This window comes from Aplysia californica, unplaced genomic scaffold, assembly GCF_000002075.1.
Source record: "Aplysia californica isolate F4 #8 unplaced genomic scaffold, AplCal3.0 scaffold00255, whole genome shotgun sequence".
Taxonomy (NCBI): Eukaryota; Metazoa; Mollusca; class Gastropoda; order Aplysiida; family Aplysiidae; genus Aplysia; species Aplysia californica.
This window is the reverse complement of record NW_004797525.1, coordinates 686,800-698,261: the sequence shown is the minus strand read 5'-3', so window position 1 is coordinate 698,261 and position 11,462 is coordinate 686,800. Positions and strand designations below refer to the sequence as shown.

Below are 11,462 nucleotides of genomic sequence, written 5' to 3'. Positions count from 1 at the left end.
ACAATACTGATGATGATGATGATGATGATAATAATAACAATAATAATAATAATAATAACAATAATAATAATAATAATAATAATCTGATGATGATAAAAACGATAATAATGGTGATAATAGTAATAATAATAATAAAGTTCCTCCGTCAGTACCTGACGATGAGCTGGATGACTAACATGGAATATATTATATTCTTAAAGTAAAGGAAGAAATACGAGTTAAGATAACTAAAAGTCTTTTGGCTTAGCCTGAGGCCCACTAAAAAAAAAGCAATATGACTAAATGTTTGCCATATTTTGAGCTTTGCGCTACCTTAGAACTGTAAAGTACTATCTTACAGTTTTTGTTGTTCTGAGTTACTAAGCAAGACCATGAGGTCAAGAAGTTCATCAGCGACATTTTCGGAGTATTCTGTAGCCCTTTTGTTGTTGTCGCACCAACTCTATGCTTCCTAAGGACAGCTCAAACGAAACCAATGCTTTTGTGGTTCTGAAATAAAAAATTCTGACAGCAAGGGAATTTCACCGAAATTGATAGAGTCCTTTTGAATTTAGAAACAATCTCTCGGCATTTGACCTTTTGAGAACTGTTGTATTTTGTCCTGCTATAATTTGGTGCCAAAAATTCTTCAGAGACATTGTATGTGGGTCTTGGTATGACTTTGGTACACTGTACATGTCTCAGCACTCTTCAACAGGGTATATACATTTTGTATTAATTCAATATGTTATCATGTTATTATTATCTAAAGGAAATATACTGAAGGACAACAGTTCCAATTTTTATCCTCTGCTTTCCTCAGATTGTCACCCATCATTTTTCCTGTCTACTCTGTAATGTGTCCTCCCATCTCCTTCTCTACCTTCCTCTCTTTCTCTTTCCTTGTACGGTTCCTAGCAGGATTGTTTTGGCAAGTCCTGTGGATCTTGTGACATGCCCATACCATTTTAATTTTCGTCTCTTCACTGTGGTCAGTAGATCTTCATGCTGCCCCACTGCGTTGGTGATTCTCTTTCGTTCTTCGGCCTTTCAAATGTGGTCTTTGTACGAGATGTCAAGGAGTCAGCGGTAATATCTCACCCCTTTGGTCTGAATCTTTTTCTCTAATTTTGCTGTCAGTGTCCACGACTCGCAGGAGCATATAAATATTGAGATGACCAGTGAGTGCATTAGTCTGATTTTTTTAGTTGTGCGTGATGTTTCTGTCCCTCCAAATAAGCTTCAGTTTTGACAGCGCAGCTGTTGTTTGCGCGATTCTGGAGAGAATTTCTAGTCTTGAGCCTTGACGACTGATCCAAGGTATTTGAAGCTGTTGACGTCTCAAGTTTCTCGCCCCTGACTTTGATGTCCGTGCTGATGCCATTGGTGTTATTGGTCATTAGCTTGATTTTATCGGTACTGATCTCCATGCCGTAGTCTGCTGAGGTTGTGTCCAGCCGCTCCACTAGTGTGGCGAGCTCCTGTTCTTCTCCTGCTAATCCATGGATGTCATCGGCAAGACGCAAGTTAGTGATTGTCCTGCCTCCAATACTGATTGTTCCATTGTGGTCTTCCAGAGTGTCAGTCATGATTCGTTCTAGGAAGATGTTGAAGAGAGTGGGAGAGAGCAAAAAGCCTTGCCTTACCCCGACCGTTGTCTGGAACCACTCCCCCATGCTGCTGTTAAGGTAGACTGCGCAGGAGGCCTTGTCGTATAGATGTTGTATGACGTTGATCAGGCTGGCGTTGATGTTATATTTCCTCATGGTTGCCCATAAGGCTGCATGCCAGACCCTGTCGAAGGCCTTTTTAAAATCCACGAAGATATGGTATAGGTTTTGTTGGTGTCGAGGTACCTCTCACACAGTATCCTGAGGTTGAAGATCTGTTCTGTTGTGCTGCGCCCTGCCCTAAAACCTGCCTGCTCTTCGTCAATGATCTTCTCTGCCTGTGGTTTCTATCTGTTCAGCACTATCTTCAACATAACCTTACTGTGGTGGCTTATTAGACTGATGGTGCGGTAGTTCTGACATAGTTGCAGGTTACTTTTCTTGGGGAATGTAATCACTAGTGATTTTGGCCATGGTGTTGGCCACTTTCATGTCTTCCAGATCTTGTTGCAGATGACAGTCAGAGCACTTGTCATGTCCTTTACCCCTGCCTGTATCAATTCTCCTGGGATGTTGTCCACTCCTGCTGATTTTCCTTTCTTCAGTGCTTTAACTGCTGCTTGAACTTCTTCTCGAGAAAATATTAAATACAGTCATAAAAAAACCGCATTTACAGAACACTACCTCCCTCCTACTAGAAAAACAAACAATCCAACTTGTTCTCTTTCATGCTGTAGGTGATTTTTATGGTTGCTGTTTTTGTTGTTGTTGTTGATGTTGTTTTTATTATTGGAGATGTTGTTTTTGTTTTTATTATTGGAGATGTTGTTGTTATCATTAACATTTTTGTTTACGACCTACCAGCTTTACTTTTCTCATATCCTTTCTCTATTTTCTCTTTTAGGAGGAATATGACGTACAAGTCCAACCAGCACCAGACCAAAAGAAATTTCGAGGGTTATTTCGAACACAAACCAAAGACATACGTTTGCACAATATTTCATGGTATGTATATTTTTGCCTGCCTCAATAAAGTTTCAGACAAAGAAAAGAAAGGAAAAATTTGCACATAACGAGGCAATAACTCTTTTTTTAAATTACTACAAAAGCGCAAGTTCTCAATGAGTTAAAGTTTACAAGGAAAAGGAGAAGCTTCTCTTTGAGTGAGAGACGCTGGGCTGCTTTGCCTTGAAATCGAAATAAACTCTCTGTTAGTACGGTGCTACAATGCTAACTCAGAATTACACATTTCTATTCCACATTTTTGCCTGTTTTAAGTTACTAAGACCATGAGGTCAGAAACCAATGTTCCACCAGCTCTATCAAAATTTTAAGATTATAAGGAGTCGTTGTCAAGATAATAAAAGACTTGCTTTGGAAAAAGCTTGACATGTTGTAAAACTCAAACCTTTTAAGGTCAAATTTCCCCAAAACTAGGGACTGAGCAGATAGAACTTAGTATTTCTAGGGTGGCGAAGAGTTAAGAAATATCTAGTTATTGCTATTAGTGTTTTGAAACATTTGACTGAGAGCAAAAACCTATAGCAAGACCTGGTCTATGGTTTTCAGATAACATAACACCTTGTATGTCGTGTATATTATACTTAGGACCGCTTGTTCATGGCATGTCTCAAAGTATAATATCAGACCTAATTACACTAAACTTTGATGATCTGAACCATGTCTTATATAAGATTTTAACTGATCCTGCTTCATTACTAATATGATTTGATAACTTTTAGTTTACTAAAATAATTTTCTTAGTTGATTTTTTTTTTTGGTTGTTGTTGTTGAGCATTTGTCAAAAACCCTTGAGACTTGAGAACGTGAAAATACAGATTCCAACACATAAAATAAGCCAGGATGTTATCACCATCTAGCAAAAAAGAAGATGAAAAGTAATAAAAACAAAACAAAAGTAAAAACAGAGAAGGTAAGTTTTTAGCCCATTTTGAAACAGACAAATCTATGATTCAGTATGCAGTAGATCTAGACATATGACTTGCCCCAATGCTTTTTCCTCATTTGCATCTGTTTCAACATTGTACGCAACAATACTTTAGTTGATAAAGGAGTTAAATCTATGCTATTTCACTAAAAAACAAAACAAAACAAAACTTTTGTAGATGTTGCTGAAATCTCGTTTGAAAAAAATGAACATTATTAATTTCTTTACGTGAGCCTCGTAGATTATGAAGGAGAAGTTTGTGTTAATTTATTTTTCCTGATATTATTTCGAATACGTTGGTACCGGAGTCTGTAGTGTAGCAGTGGGGCAGTGCAGAGTGACACGCAGAAGACGTGAGGTCGTTTCCCGAGTGGGGATAATAATAATTTATTTAAAATGAGTATCTCCGTCTTTGTGCCTTTTCATTGTATCCCTTTCACTCTGGGTTGATCCTGACAGCCAAATTCAAGTAAACCAAGACTTGAGATCTGGGACACGTTTATGTGTAAAAAGAACACAACAGACATCTGTTTTATAAATCTTAATATAAATTTATACAATTTTGATTTTGATATTGAGTGTCCTTGATTATCGACCTTAGATGTTTGGAAATCTCGTTTTTCTCTCTCAAACCAATAACCTAATATCACCAACATTCTCAAACCCCACAATGTTTGTGATTATGAGCTGATCTAGAGAAGATTTTTGTGCTTTGCAGAATGCTGCCCTGCCCTCCACACTCTTTTAAACGTGGGTGGTTGGTTGTGGGTTTTCTGGTTTGTTTCTATCCAATCAAACATCTATCGTCCGTACGTAACTATCTATGTTTTTATTTTTTAAATTTATTTATTTATTTAATTAAGTGAGACAGCGTGGTGAAATCAGGCGCTCGTCAAAATAATCAATGTGAAGAAACTGGTATTTTTCCGCAGGTTTGTGAATTTTCATCTTATTTTGTTTTTTGGCTCAACGACTTCCATGCCCGTTTAAGAACTCATTTCTGTGTGGATTTTACTGAAAACGTTGATAAAAGGCACAACAAATGTAAATTTTCAGTTTCCACGGACTCTCAAGCTAAGGGAAAAACTCCTCTTTGGCGGCATTTTTCTCGTTAATTTTACCTCTGAAACCAGGTGACCCTCACCTTCTTCATTCGCAATTATCTCGACTTCTATTCAAGATAAATGGATATTGTTTTCATCCAAAGCAAGACAAATGAACAGGCTTTAAGATGATACCAATAACTCTACATGCCTAAAATTGACGAGAGCCTGATTCCACCACGTCCTAACACAATTTAATGGAAATGAAATTATCCGTAATAATTCTAGAAAACATGCTCTTGTACTATGAATTACCATACCACGTAAACGTGTGTCCTGTTGTCTAATTGTAGCGTATAGTCAGTATTCTGGTTTAGAATATTGCAGATAATGATGAACGACGCTTCTATATGATCTGAACAAGTGTATTGATTCTCTCAATTAACATTTGTACAGCTAGAAAAACCCTTCGTCGTGTCGATGTATTATTTTAACGAAGTGCTGAAAAGGCCTTATAAAAAAAATTGCTGTCTTTATAAGTACGTACAAGCAGTTAATGTACAATAACATTAATATCATTTTTAGATTACATTTTTGGAAAATCATTAACAAAATTCTGAATAGATGCACAGCGGCTGAGAAAAATTGCGAATAATTTTTTAGGTATTCTTACTTTACACATTCCTGTATTAAAATATTGCTTGGTCGCGTCGTACACTGTCGCTAAGCAGTCGCAAAACAGCAACACACGAGATCTATTTTTTTTTTAAAAAGCAAATATTTCCGTTTTAGTTTTAGTAGAGGTTTTACGGCGCTGGCAACTGCATCAAATGTTTCCCTTGACACAAGAAATGAACTGATGCATGTCACAAGCTCTCAGTTTTCCTAGTGGAGATCATTGTCATTGTTACTGTGTACGGTTTTACCCTCCTCTAACCACTATGAGGTTATATAGTAGATTTGCTTCCAAATTTATCGTCCCTTTCGGATAGAACTGAGCCATATGAGGAGAGAACATTACAGATTTCCCAAGGCAAACCAAGTTCAAAAGGCTCCGATGAGTTTCAAGCTGGAGTCACCCGCTATGTAGAGTTGGCGAAGTGAAGGGAGACGATGATCATGAGAAAAGGGGAGCAAAAGATCTATTTAATGCCTGTAGATTTAAAACAAGGACGTAGTCTGCGTTAATTATCAAGTCTGGACTGCAAAAGGTCAAGGGTTATTATTAAATGTGGAGCAGAATTCAGAATGTCACAAAGTAAATTAGTTACAGTTGTAACGATGTAGGGGCGGTTTTCTCTTCCGCTTCCTCGCTCTTTTTGATGTTGTTTTTTTACCTCTTTATCTACCATCGACCATGCATAATTGCCTTTTTCTCAGTGCTACCACTAATGCTTAATTAGTCAAGGGTACTAATAATTGTTACCCTTGTTCGAACACACCGCCAGTTCATCCTGCACACGGATCTGATTACGATGCAGATTTGATTCTCATTGGAAAAACAAAATTTAATTTGTTTTTTTTAAATGCAAGGTAAAGGTGAATTCGTCTAAAAGGTCACATGCAATCTTGTTAGTTTAACAAACTGCTTTTGACGTGTTTTGACCTCGATTTCTTCACTCTTCTATCGGATCAAAGTAGTTCATTGCCTCAGAAGGGATAAAAAGAAACGGTCTTCGGTTATATAATTTAACTCTCCGTCCTTTTCTGTAGAACTTCACCCTGGGTATTTATTAGTATTTATTGTTTGCTCATGTCTAGGAAAGTATCCATCGCATTTACGGTTTTGTAGGGAGTTACAAAATTGAAACAATATTGCAACCAAAGTTTCCGTCTCTGATTTCCGAATACATCTAAGTCAATAACAAGTGTAGACTGACTGACTTTTCAGGACGAAATGTTAAGAGCACAATTTAAATTTGTTAGACTTTTAACAACATTGGAGTATTCTTTCGCTTCCGGCTTCCTTGGTACGATTTCTAAAGATTTAATATTATACAAAGCCGTACATGATCTCTTCACCACCCCCCCCCCCCAAAAAAAAAAAAGTGCGCTAGGTGGTAGGTGATCCACATTCACGGAATATCTCATTCTGTTGTTTGTGTCATTGGTCTTAGGGTTTTCCCGCTTACAAGTTAGGGTTTCAACAAAATGTCTACTTTTGGTGCTTTTCATAAAAAGTGAAAAAAAAATCCAAATAATTAAAACCCATTGGGTTTATAAAAGATTTACTACCGAGTTTGGGTTATTTCCAAACGCCATAGCCTATAATTTAACCCTATCCGTACGCCCTGGGGTCATTTTGTACCCTGGAGTTATATTCTGCACATTATAGAATATTTCTAGAGCGAAGATCTCTTTGAAACGTTCAGTATTTCTCAAAAAAACATTTTCACAAACTGCTATGCCAAGCGTACGGATCAGATTAACGAGCAAATTTCCTATTTGGAAAGTGGTGGCACAGAGTTCCCCACATCATATGGATAAGATGGTAAAACACGACGTGCGGATAGGGTAAACGTTAAAAATCCTCATAAACACTAATACAAAATGCCAGTGGGTGGTTTCTACAGACTTTTAAAAGGTTTGCATCAAAGACGATATCGTTTTTTAAAACAGGTCGTGAGCTGTGAAGTAGGCCATATGCGTATGCAAACTATGAGTGAAAAGCGGGAGGTGCAGTAAACAATCCCGTTTTACGCGTGACTCTACTAAAACAAAACAAATAAAAAGAAGAAAAGTTGATTTCTATTAATATAGACTAAATTGTTTGGAAAAAATATGATTACGTTAAGACAAATTGCTGCAAACTGCTGTGCAAAGTATGTGTGACATTGGTTCACCCGTTACAGAGATATTTGATGATAAAATGCGCCGCAAGTTTTTGACTGCACTATGAATTAAAGAAATTATAATTCAAATGCTTCATTGAAAAATAAAAGTAATGTGACTTCTTCATTAAAAATGCCTATCTCAAACTGCATCAGGGTACAGGCCATTACTCCACATATCCTTATTCTGAGATAGTTAAATAAATATTATACAGTTTCTAAGGACATTAAAGCTTTGGTAGCCACCAAATTTTGGCTGCCATTTTCTCGTGAATTTCATCCCTGACTCAAGGCAACCACCACCATTTTTATATGCAAATATCTAGGCTTCTATCCTAGCAGGAGGGATTTTTTTTTTTCGTCAAAAGCAAGACAAACAGACCAATATTAATCTAAAGAATACACAACATTTGCCAAGCGACGTATTCCACCATGTCGTGATACACATAACTTGGGATGAGACTGTAGCGATTTTTTTGGGTGTTCGCTCGCTTCTGCGATAAAAAAACACTACAACGTGAGTAGAGTAATCTTAAATTAACCCTACCCGTACTTCGTGTTTAACTATCGTGTCCATACGACGTGGGGTACTCTGTGCCCCCATTTTTCAAAGAGGAAATTTGCTCGTTAATCCGATGTCATCTGCAATAAGCAGCTGGTAATGAAGATGTCTCAAAACAATCTGACTTTCGGCTTAGGAATAAAAATATACTCTTTGGTACACATTTCTTATCTCACTCCCAGAAAGGCAGCACGTTGGAAAACAACAATCCACCTAAAGCTATGATAGTAATAAGAAGAAAACACGAGCCCTGATAAAGAGTTTTGTGCTCAAATAGCTGTATCATCTCTAATGATTAAAAATTCGGTGACATCAGACGTACAAAGAGACACATAACTTATAACTGAATCTAGCGAACGCTGGGGGAGTGCAATTTTGGAAGATAGAAACTAGATAACAGCAAAGTAAACATCTCGCCATTGAACAAACATAATTTATGTACTTTTCAGCAAGAAAGATTCACTGCTCTATAACGGGGGTACGTATAATTATTATTACTGTCTTTTATTGATTTGACTACGTTCATTGTTCCACTCAACAGGTCTATCCTGTAAATAAATCGTAATTTGATAAAAACCTACAGCTTCGAGATAATTCTTTGTTGAAAAGGGTTCACGAATTGCCGACAATTTTGCCGAACTGAAAATAGGTCTGGCAAAAACTCTGACCTAAAATAATGCAGCTACGCGGTGGAATCAAGCACTCGTCATTGTTTTGAGTATTTAAAGCTTGTTCATTTGTCTTGTGTGTAAAGGAAAAAAATAAACATATATATAGAATAGAGGTACAGATACACGCAATTGACGGAGCTAGGTGGGTTCGCCTATTATCAGAGGCAAAAATAGGGAGAAAATGGCCATCTAAATTTGATGATTTCCAAAGTTTGGGTGTCCTTGGAAACTTGCAAATTTACATGGTTCGATGAACGGATTGAGTCAGAAGCGTGTTGATTGTTCCCAGTAGCAAGAAAAAGAATTTTGACAAAGAAGTCCAGAAAAAGCGATGATGGGCATCAAACGAAAGGATCAGTCGAATTTAGCACTAAGTACAAAATAAAACTTGAGGCTAGATCTATACGTTTATGGAACGCCGCCTGGACCGCAGCAGATCAGAATGGTCAGCGAATTAGTAATCACAATCCTCCTCTCGGTTTTCAACGTCATTATTTTAGGAGCCATCAGCTTCTTTGGCAAGGTGGCTAACGTCATCAATCGAATCGTTTTTATCAGACAGGGCTTTAAAGACACCGTGAACATCTCTTTGTTCAGCGTGGCCATTTCCGATATAGGGGCATTGATTCCGTCGCTATGGGCGAGCATTGTTTTGAACCCATTTCTTTATTTGCTGATCCGCCCTTTAATACCCAGGAGGTCCTGTACCTCGCGTCAGGGTGGCCACACATTTGCTTTGCCCGTATCTCTTGTTGAATTACAGCCTTCATTATGCTGGAAAGATGTCTCTGTATTGCTGTGCCTCTGAAAGTTAAAACAATGATAACAGTAAAGAGAACAGTTATCGTACTCGTTAGCATATTATACGTGGCAATGATAGGTGCCATACTACCAGTGTTTTATGCCCTTCGCCTAGGGCCCATATATTCTCCTCTAAAGAATGAGACAACGTTTAGAACCGTTTATATTCCAACCAGCTTTGCCACAGAAAGTGCTGTATTCTTAATCTATTCTTTCTCTCAGCTCATCACCTTAAGCGTGGTCATCATTTGCACTATAATCTTTATCAAAACCCTTATTACCAAATCAAAATGTCGGAAGTCTACGTCCAGTTCTGGAGATCATGACTTCTTTTCAAATAGGGACAAGAAAGTTGTGAATTTGGTTCTATGTATTGCGATCATATTTATAGTATGCCTCTTGCCAAGTGCGATTATAAATGTTGCACAAAGTTTAGATCCCGAATATAACATATCAGGGAAATACAGAGATTTGTTTTTGCTGATCTGGTCATTTTTTTCTTTCTTATCGGCAACGAATTCCGCAGTGAATATCTTTGTGTATTACAACATGAGTTCAAAGTACAAGCAGATCCTGGACAAAATGTTCCTCCGAGACATAACATTTTCATGTTCTCATCACAGAATCAGATAATGGCACCATGAACATCTTCAGAATATCAACAGGTGTAGCTTTTCTCTGTGCTTTAATGGTATTCTTTTTAATGGTCTCTATTTTCGTGAAAGTTAAGTTTCTGTCTTCACACAGAGTGTGCATGAATGTGTGTGTGTGCGTATGTCTGTGTGTGTGTATGTTTGTGTGTGTGTATGTGTGTGTGTGTGTGTGTGTGTGTGTGTGTGTGTGTGTGTGTGTGTGTTTGTAAAGCTTAAGCTATTTAACCTCTCCAGAAAGATTTCACCGCCGCTTGCACGAAATCACAGTCACGTGATACGTCCCTTAGGCTTACGTCACAATAATTATTATTAAGGGGTGTTCACACTACAAGTCCTTCTATTCTTAAGGTGCGTTTACACCACACTTGATCAGCTGCTTCCACTGTATGATGCTCGCTTCCAGGGAAGCCAAGGATTTTTTCGAGTGATTTAGGATCTGCTGGGGTAATAACATAGAATGTCTAAGCATAGAGCTTGTTGTTGAGCAGGGATATGCACTGAGCTTCTTCTTCTTCTTCTTCTTCTTCTTCTTCTTCTTCTTCTTCTTTAGTCGGAACCAACCAGATTTTCTTTCAATGAGCAGCAAAAACTACCATTTTGGGACAATTTGATCAAATTCAATTTCATTCGACTGAGACCTTTAAATTCAAACGCGGTTGTTTTTCATGGACGAGAGTCGAACTAGACGTAACCGTCAGATGTGAACTGTCAATGAACCACAGGGCTTGTAGGCAACTGGTCACAAGGTCAGGGTCATTTTTTTTCAGGTGTGGAATGTGGTAATGGACAGTGAAAATCTGGACTTTAATCAGCACTGTCTTTGTTGTCTTTCAAGATTCGCAGCCGTAGAGGAGCACAGACTTGACATTGTAATTAAAGAGTCGAATCTTGGTGTGCAGTGAGATGTTGCTTGCTTTCCAGACTTTTGATAATTGATTTAATGCTGACCTTGCTTATTCGGTTCTTGCTTTTACATCTGCTTCAGTTCCACCTTTACCATCGATGACACTTCCAAAGTAGGTAATGGAGTCCACTTCTTTTATGGCGAAGGTCTTCCACTGTCACAGCAGGGTTTGACATATTTCCTGCTTCACTACTTTTGACTTCTCCGGGTGTATACGTAGGCCAACACTCCTTGATAGGCTGTTGAGTTCCTTGGTCTTTTCTTGCATCTGAGCATGTGTGTGAGAGAGCAGTGCAAGGTCATCGTTTAAGTCGTCCAGCTGATACAAACATATAGCGTTCTTTAACGTTCCATGGAGCCCTCTTCCACCCCCCCCCTCACCCATAAAAAGACCGACTTTTTAAAGTCTAGGTCTATTTTCTCGAAAATATCCACCACCGATGAATAGCAAAACCTGATA

The 11,462-nt window shown here is 38.1% G+C and overlaps 1 pseudogene; it reads left to right on the top strand.

The window, feature by feature from the left end:
* The first annotated feature begins 9,086 nt into the window (after nucleotides 1–9,086).
* On the top strand, nucleotides 9,087–10,607 carry LOC106012072 (annotated as a pseudogene).
* Nucleotides 10,608–11,462: the final 855 nt, after the last annotated feature.